The 6,766-nt window shown below is 37.9% G+C and overlaps 1 pseudogene across 1 annotated transcript; it reads right to left on the reverse strand.

The window, feature by feature from the left end:
- Nucleotides 1-321: 321 nt before the first annotated feature.
- LOC114187839 (putative serine/threonine-protein kinase WNK10) lies at nt 322-3,979 on the reverse strand (annotated as a pseudogene). Its single transcript, XR_014995857.1, has 7 exons — nt 3,432-3,979; nt 3,312-3,349; nt 2,988-3,215; nt 2,205-2,425; nt 1,945-2,102; nt 1,396-1,801; nt 322-1,318 (listed from the first exon to the last, which is right to left on the reverse strand). The product of XR_014995857.1 is annotated as a putative serine/threonine-protein kinase WNK10 (transcript).
- Between the last annotated feature and the right edge of the window lie 2,787 nt (nt 3,980-6,766).

The raw sequence follows: 6,766 nt of genomic DNA on the forward strand, positions 1-6,766 counted from the left end.
ACACAGATATAACCTAAAGCCCAAAACATTTACTTAGAATCTACAAAATTAAGTAAATCTGTTCAAAAGTTTATTAGTCGTAGATTAAGTAAATTAGTCATTAAGTTTGATAAATAGTACTATTTATAAAGTAGTTATCTGTTTATCTTAATACTATTAACAAACGTGTTTAGAAAACTTATTTTATTCAAATATATATTTATTTGAAGATGAGACGAGAGAATTACACGAGGCTTTGGCACTCCACAAGGTCAACAAAATCAGTCGGCACGTAACGTGCCTGGACATAATTAATAAAAAAATATTATATACTCACTGTAATTAATCAAAAACTAGCTCAATTTCTTTCGTCACCATCCAAATAGTATCTAAAAAATAACACGGCCTATCGTATGTAAGCCATATATCCCATACCCAACAAAATAATATCCCGCCAAGCAAAAAAAATCAGAATATCAAAGCAAAAAGTACAAGCAATCAGAAATGGAATGATGTTAAAGAATGCCAAAAAAAATATTAAAAAGAAAAACAAAACAATCAGACAAAATCATCCTAATGCATCACGTAACCGGTATCTTCTTCCTTGTTATCCATCTCCTTTTTGCATTCTCTATGGCTTCCTCCCTCATCTTCACAAGCTCACGAAAGCATTGTTGATACTGTGTTTCTATTGCTTCAAGCTCCAACTGCAGCTCGTCGTCTGAAGGGTCTTTGTCAACTATATTAAGAGAACCAGTGCTTGACATGTCGAAGTTTTTAGATGGGCTGCAACATGAATTGATTAGAGAGCCTTCTGAGTTCTCTGAATGATTCTTTTGTCCATCCTCTTGCCCACTAAACCTGTCATCTGAATTGGAATTGAATACATCGAATCCCTCCCAGAATTCATCAAAAATAAAAATGTCGGGTTCCACGTCTTTAGAATCTGAGGCAATCGTAATCCCACACTCTGCTGATATATCTGACATGGCAGATTCTTGCTTCTCCTGATAACCTCCATCCACAGGCCCAGGACGAACTAGATCCTCATACATCGTCTTCATATCGTAATCACTTGATTGTAATGGCCAATGACAGCTCAACTGTTCATCATTCTGAACTTCTGAAGGGGCCCTGTACAAATTATCTGTCCCAGATGAGAGGTTCTCACACAAAGGCTTCCAGTTGGGCTCGAGCTTAACAATCATATCTTGTATTAGCTCTGCAATGACAGATACATCCTCATGTGTGAGTTCCAGATGTTCCACCATCTCCTCAGCGATGGAAATTGGTGTATCAGAATCGATGTAGAATGGAAAATGGATATTCCTTGCTCCACCTACATACCAAAATATATACTAAGTATTAACAACAGGCATATACCACACAGTAAGAGCGGAACAGGAGATATCTCACCACGTGCATCTGCAATTCGCAGTGTAAGTGAAATTGTACTTTCAGCATTTTTCTCCCCTCTTAGCCTAAATTCGTTATTCTCAGTCATCTTCACAAGATCAAAAGTTGAAACCTGAGAAGTTTCCTCAATTCTTCCCACAGACGAGCCTGGTGAGCTACGCCTGGAGTTAAAATCTATCTCCATGGGATGAGGCTTGCACATTGGTTGATTCATCAATTTGATATGAGGACTATTAGGCAGCTGCAGTATATCAGGATTGATCTCCTTTGCGTTCTCAGTCGCAAGGAATGGGTCTTTGAGAAGTTCACATGCCGACAGTCTCACCGATGCTGGAACTAGACACTTCTCTATGAATTGCTTCACTTCAGGATCATTTACTTTAGCAAGAGCTGCAGGCTTTATACCCTGGAAATAAAATTAAAAAACAAATTCATGAGTAATGACCAAAAAACAAGATAAACCGCAGGCATAAATGAATAAATAATTAAAAAAGGAGAAAAATAAAAAAGACATGAATAATTTAACGAACTCCACTGAAGCAGACTTACAGAGGTAACTTTCTTATATATCTGAGCTGGATTTTTACATTCACTGTACGGGTACTCGCAGGTGATCATTTCCAAGATGCACATACCAAAGGAATATATGTCAACAAGTTCATTGTAGTCCTCCTCATAAAGCTCTGGGGCCATGAACTCCGGTGTACCTGCACCAAGCAAGATTAAAAAAGTTTGCCATCTGTTTAATTTACAAGGCCTCATTCAGCAATAACCTCAGAAGTAGATCACAATTCAATCTATTATATTACCGATGACACTACGGGCAGTAGGCTGTTGCATAACAATTGCCAATCCAAGATCTCCGATCTTAACCAGTCCACTATTCCCATTGACAAAAATATTGTCACATTTCAGGTCCCTGTGAATGACAGGAGGAGTCTGACTGTGCAGAAAACACAAGCCACGGAGAATCTGCCGTGCCCAGTTCTTAATGGCTTTCATATCCACATTCTTATGCTTCTTACGGTACCTGTACAGGCAAGACCCACACGATTAGAATAATCACAAAAGTAGGAAAGCAAAATGGCATAACCCCTGTTTTTTTTAGAATACCAATGCATGCATTTTCCAACAAAAAACACATGTTTCAACGTGAACAAGTGATTAAGACGAACATAGGGTTCCATGTTAATCACATTTAACAGCGGCAAATAATGTCATCAAAATCAACTCTACGAAACAGAAAATGAAGCAGCTTATGGGGAGAATTCAGCTAACTTAGCTCATGAGAAAAAGAAAGCAAAAGGCTTGGTCCATTTCAGTTTTAGAAAATCAATAACAGAAGAAAAAAAAACCCACATTTGAACGTAAATAACATGGGCACACACCTCAATTACATCTACCGGATCAAAATCAAGACACTGTCTCAATGTAAATACGTGATTCAGATTCGTATAGACACTTGTCTCGATAAAGAATCACATTCAACAGACGAGAGAGAGAATATCAAGAAAATCAATCCAACCAAACCCTAAAAACGAATGAGGCAGGACAATAAAAAGAACTAGTGTAGGAAAATAAGAAAACTGAACTGCCTCAAACTCCCGGAGGTGAACAACTCGGTGATCATGTTGACAGTGGCTGTGGTGTCATCGATCCAATAATTGTACAGCTTGATGACATTGTCGTGCTTCAAGGTCTTGAGCAAGTGAACCTCCGAGTACAGCTTCTCCAACTGCTGCGGCGTCTGCACAACGTCCTCCGCGCTGATCCTGTTCCATGCAACCTCGATTCCATCCACTTCGTCAAACGCTTTGTACCTGACCCCGTTCAACAATCAAATAACGCAACATTCAAAGGATTCAATAACAAACCAATAAAATCCCCATACGAATGAGTCGGAGAGAGATACATACACAGTCTTGAAGGCTCCTTTCCCCAGAACTTCATCATACTGAAAAATAAGAACGTAACGAAGATCGATCAAAAGAAGCCAACAAATAAACAATGAAAGCAATAATAAGAAGGTAACGCACCCGCGCGTATCTGGAGGTGGGGTCCTTTTCGATAACGTGGGAAGAGGCCATGGCGCGAAGATAGATAGATATAGAGAGGGAAAGAGATAGAGAGAGAGAAAGATAAGAGGTGAAATATCAAAGAGGGTGAGGTTCGGAAAAGGCCTCGCAAGCGACGGCATAGGAATCGAACGGCGATCGAAATCGGTATTCGATGGAAGACATGCCGTGGAAGGATCGGAGAAGAAGAGCGAGAGGGTTGTTAAGGCTGCTGCTGCCGCTGCCGCTGCTGCGCTTAGTCATTGATCCACCCTCCCCCATGATGCCTCTATCTGCATATCTTCACTCAAAATCCAACAACCCCTAATTCTAATTCTAAACCTAATCCTAATTTTCTAGACCTAATTCCAATTCAAACTATTTTAATCGATTTTGTCCCAGAACACAACTTGGAAGGGAGATGCACGCTATTACCTGATGCTTCTTCCTTATCTTTGCTCTGCTCTTCCTATCTTTTGGGGAACACAACACAACACAACACGATACGATGCACTTTTTGAAACACCGCTTCACATGATTTTATGCATTTAACGTTCAAGTAAATATTAGAATCAATTTTTTTTAACCCTATCTTTCTATCGTATATCATATATCTCCAGATTACCCTTATCTTCTTCTTTTTATCTAAAGTGGCCCACCACTCGTTCCTATGAATTTCCATATTTCGATAGGATCCTTTTTATTTTTTTGGTTTCTACAATTTCAGCTTCATTCAGTTAAAACTTTAAGATATTAGGATAAGATAAACTTATACAAACATTTAATTCATCATAAAATTAAAAATGTATATGAAAATTGACTTTACGTTGTTAGGTTTAATGACTTTAATAAAGAAATATTTTATTTTTTGGTTTAAAATTACATTACAGAGATTTTTTTAAGTTATTAAAGTAAATTTTTTTCTCTACTTCATTTAAGATGATTCTTTTGCTAGAAAATGTTGTTCGGGAGAGAGATTTAAAAACAAGTGAATATATATATATATATATATATATATATATATATATATATATATATATATATATATATATATATATATATATATATATATATATATATTATATACTAGCGTAAATATATCTGTGGATATGCTTTCTTTCAAAATCTTATGAATTATTTAAAGTTTAAAAGTAATAATTAAAAAAATTAAAAACGTATATGATTATAGATATGTAATTATAAATATAAATATAGATAAAATAAATTTTAGTTATTGAAATAAAAAATACTAAAAAAATTTTTATTTATTTTGTAGATAATTTTTGTAAGACCCCATTTAATTAATAGTCGTAATTAAAGAAAATGTCGCAACAAAATAGTATAGCAGCGCAGTCTTAGAGTCTCCACAAACCGCCTTACGATAAACCAAGGCATACAACGATATCAAAATAGACAGATACAGAAATTTAGTTGAAAAGAAATGGAAGTCATAAAGGACCGCCAAATACATGGGTCGTGGCCCCAAAAGAAAGCTCAAAATAGAACATCCAACCCAGATGGCTAAGCAGCGGAGTCACCATTCCCATGTTGACCGCGAGGACCTCGCCCATCTGCTCCCATCAATTAAATTGATGATCATCGCAAGAAAGAAGAGCCACATACAAGACAACCAAACAACAAATAGGGTAAGCTAGAGTAAAACAGGTCATCCAGTAGTTACATGTCAATACACAATCCAAGCATTTCATATATCATCCAAACATGTTCTGACTTCTCAAACAATACACTAAACCCTGACTCGACTCATCCGGATACATATAGTCTGGTCGGACTCAGCAAATGCTTGCACTTGTGGTGGATACCTCTGCTCACCCCCGAGCTGCTCACCCCCGAGCTATGTGTCACAAGTGTTACAATAAATCAAATTTCCTCACGCACAAGGTTAGCCCTTAATGAGTTTCAGGCCTCTTACTACTCTCACCACAAGAGTCAGACCGCTCTAAATGAGACTAACTGACTCCTTAGAGTGTCAGGATGCAACCTTACCTTGAATCCTTACCAGACCATACAGATGGGGCACCACCATGAACACCCACTAACAGGTCATGGAATTACGTCCCGACCACTGAAGCGCAACCCTGAAAGTCTCACCTAGAGGCTCCAAGGATTTACACATTGACACGTAACAATCATAATCAAACCAATACTATTTAACATGCACAGGTATATACATATATTTATATATCATGTCAACCATCACAATTCCATTCTCACTTGTATTTCATATTGAATCCATCCCACTCATCCTTTACAAATACAAATGTAGGAGTGTATTTCCTACCAGCACCATGCCATATTCATTGATCCACATTCTCTCATATCTCATGTCAAGGCCATACCAACCCATCGTTTCAAATTCCATGAATCATCCCATACAAACAACATGCTCACCTCATATTAAAACTCATGAATCATAATTCCCTCTATCTCATACAAGGTCACTCAATTCATACAGTTCATACCCAAGGTAAAGCATAGCAAGCCAAACATACAATTAAGGCCCCAACAACATAAAAGGTACAGTTGTATAAAGAAATCTCGTGCCAGTCTCGCTCAAGTCACAGGGTCTCGCTTAGGCGAGATTGTCATTAGGGAAACCCTACGAGGCTCGCGGATTCTCGCTTAAGCGAGTCGCTACTCGCTTGGGCGAGCATGTCCCTCGCCCAAAAAGAAAGGTTTCCTCGCCTGAGCTACGCCTACAGCAACAAACCTCAAACCCCTACGCATCCTCGCTTAGGCGAGCCTCTCTCGCTTGAGCGAGATGGTGTCTCGCTCAAACGAAAGCTCTCCGCTTGAGCGAGAGCTCGAACACAAGTTTGGGTCTGTCTCTGCAAGTCTCGCCTAGGCGAGGCCTGGTCGCTTGGGTAAATGAGCTAGTTTTTAAGACCCTGACACCGAATAGCGGAACACCATAGTCCTAGAAGAAGATTACGGAGCTGAAAAAACGAACAGAGGGCGTTTAATACCGAAGCTCTAACACCACACACGAAACAAGACCAGAAATAGAAAAGTATGGGTTGGGAGTACTTACACTACAAAAAAAAAAATTGTATTTAACGGGAGTTATTTAGCACTGAGGTTTTTAAAATCTCCGTTAAATTCCAAAGGTTTAGTGTTAAACCTCTATAAAATAGTGTAGGTTTTCAAAACCTCCATTAAATTACAAAAGTTTAATTTTAAACCCCTAAAAAATAGTATAGATTTTTAAAAACCTCCCTTAAATTATAAAGGTTTAATGTTAAACCTCTAAAAAAGTAGTATAGGCTTTTAAAATCTTTGCTAAATTACAAAAAGAT

This window comes from Vigna unguiculata, chromosome 6, assembly GCF_037176805.1.
Source record: "Vigna unguiculata cultivar grain cowpea cultivar isolate G323 ecotype 2 chromosome 6, ASM3717680v1, whole genome shotgun sequence".
Lineage (NCBI taxonomy): Eukaryota > Viridiplantae > Streptophyta > Magnoliopsida > Fabales > Fabaceae > Vigna > Vigna unguiculata.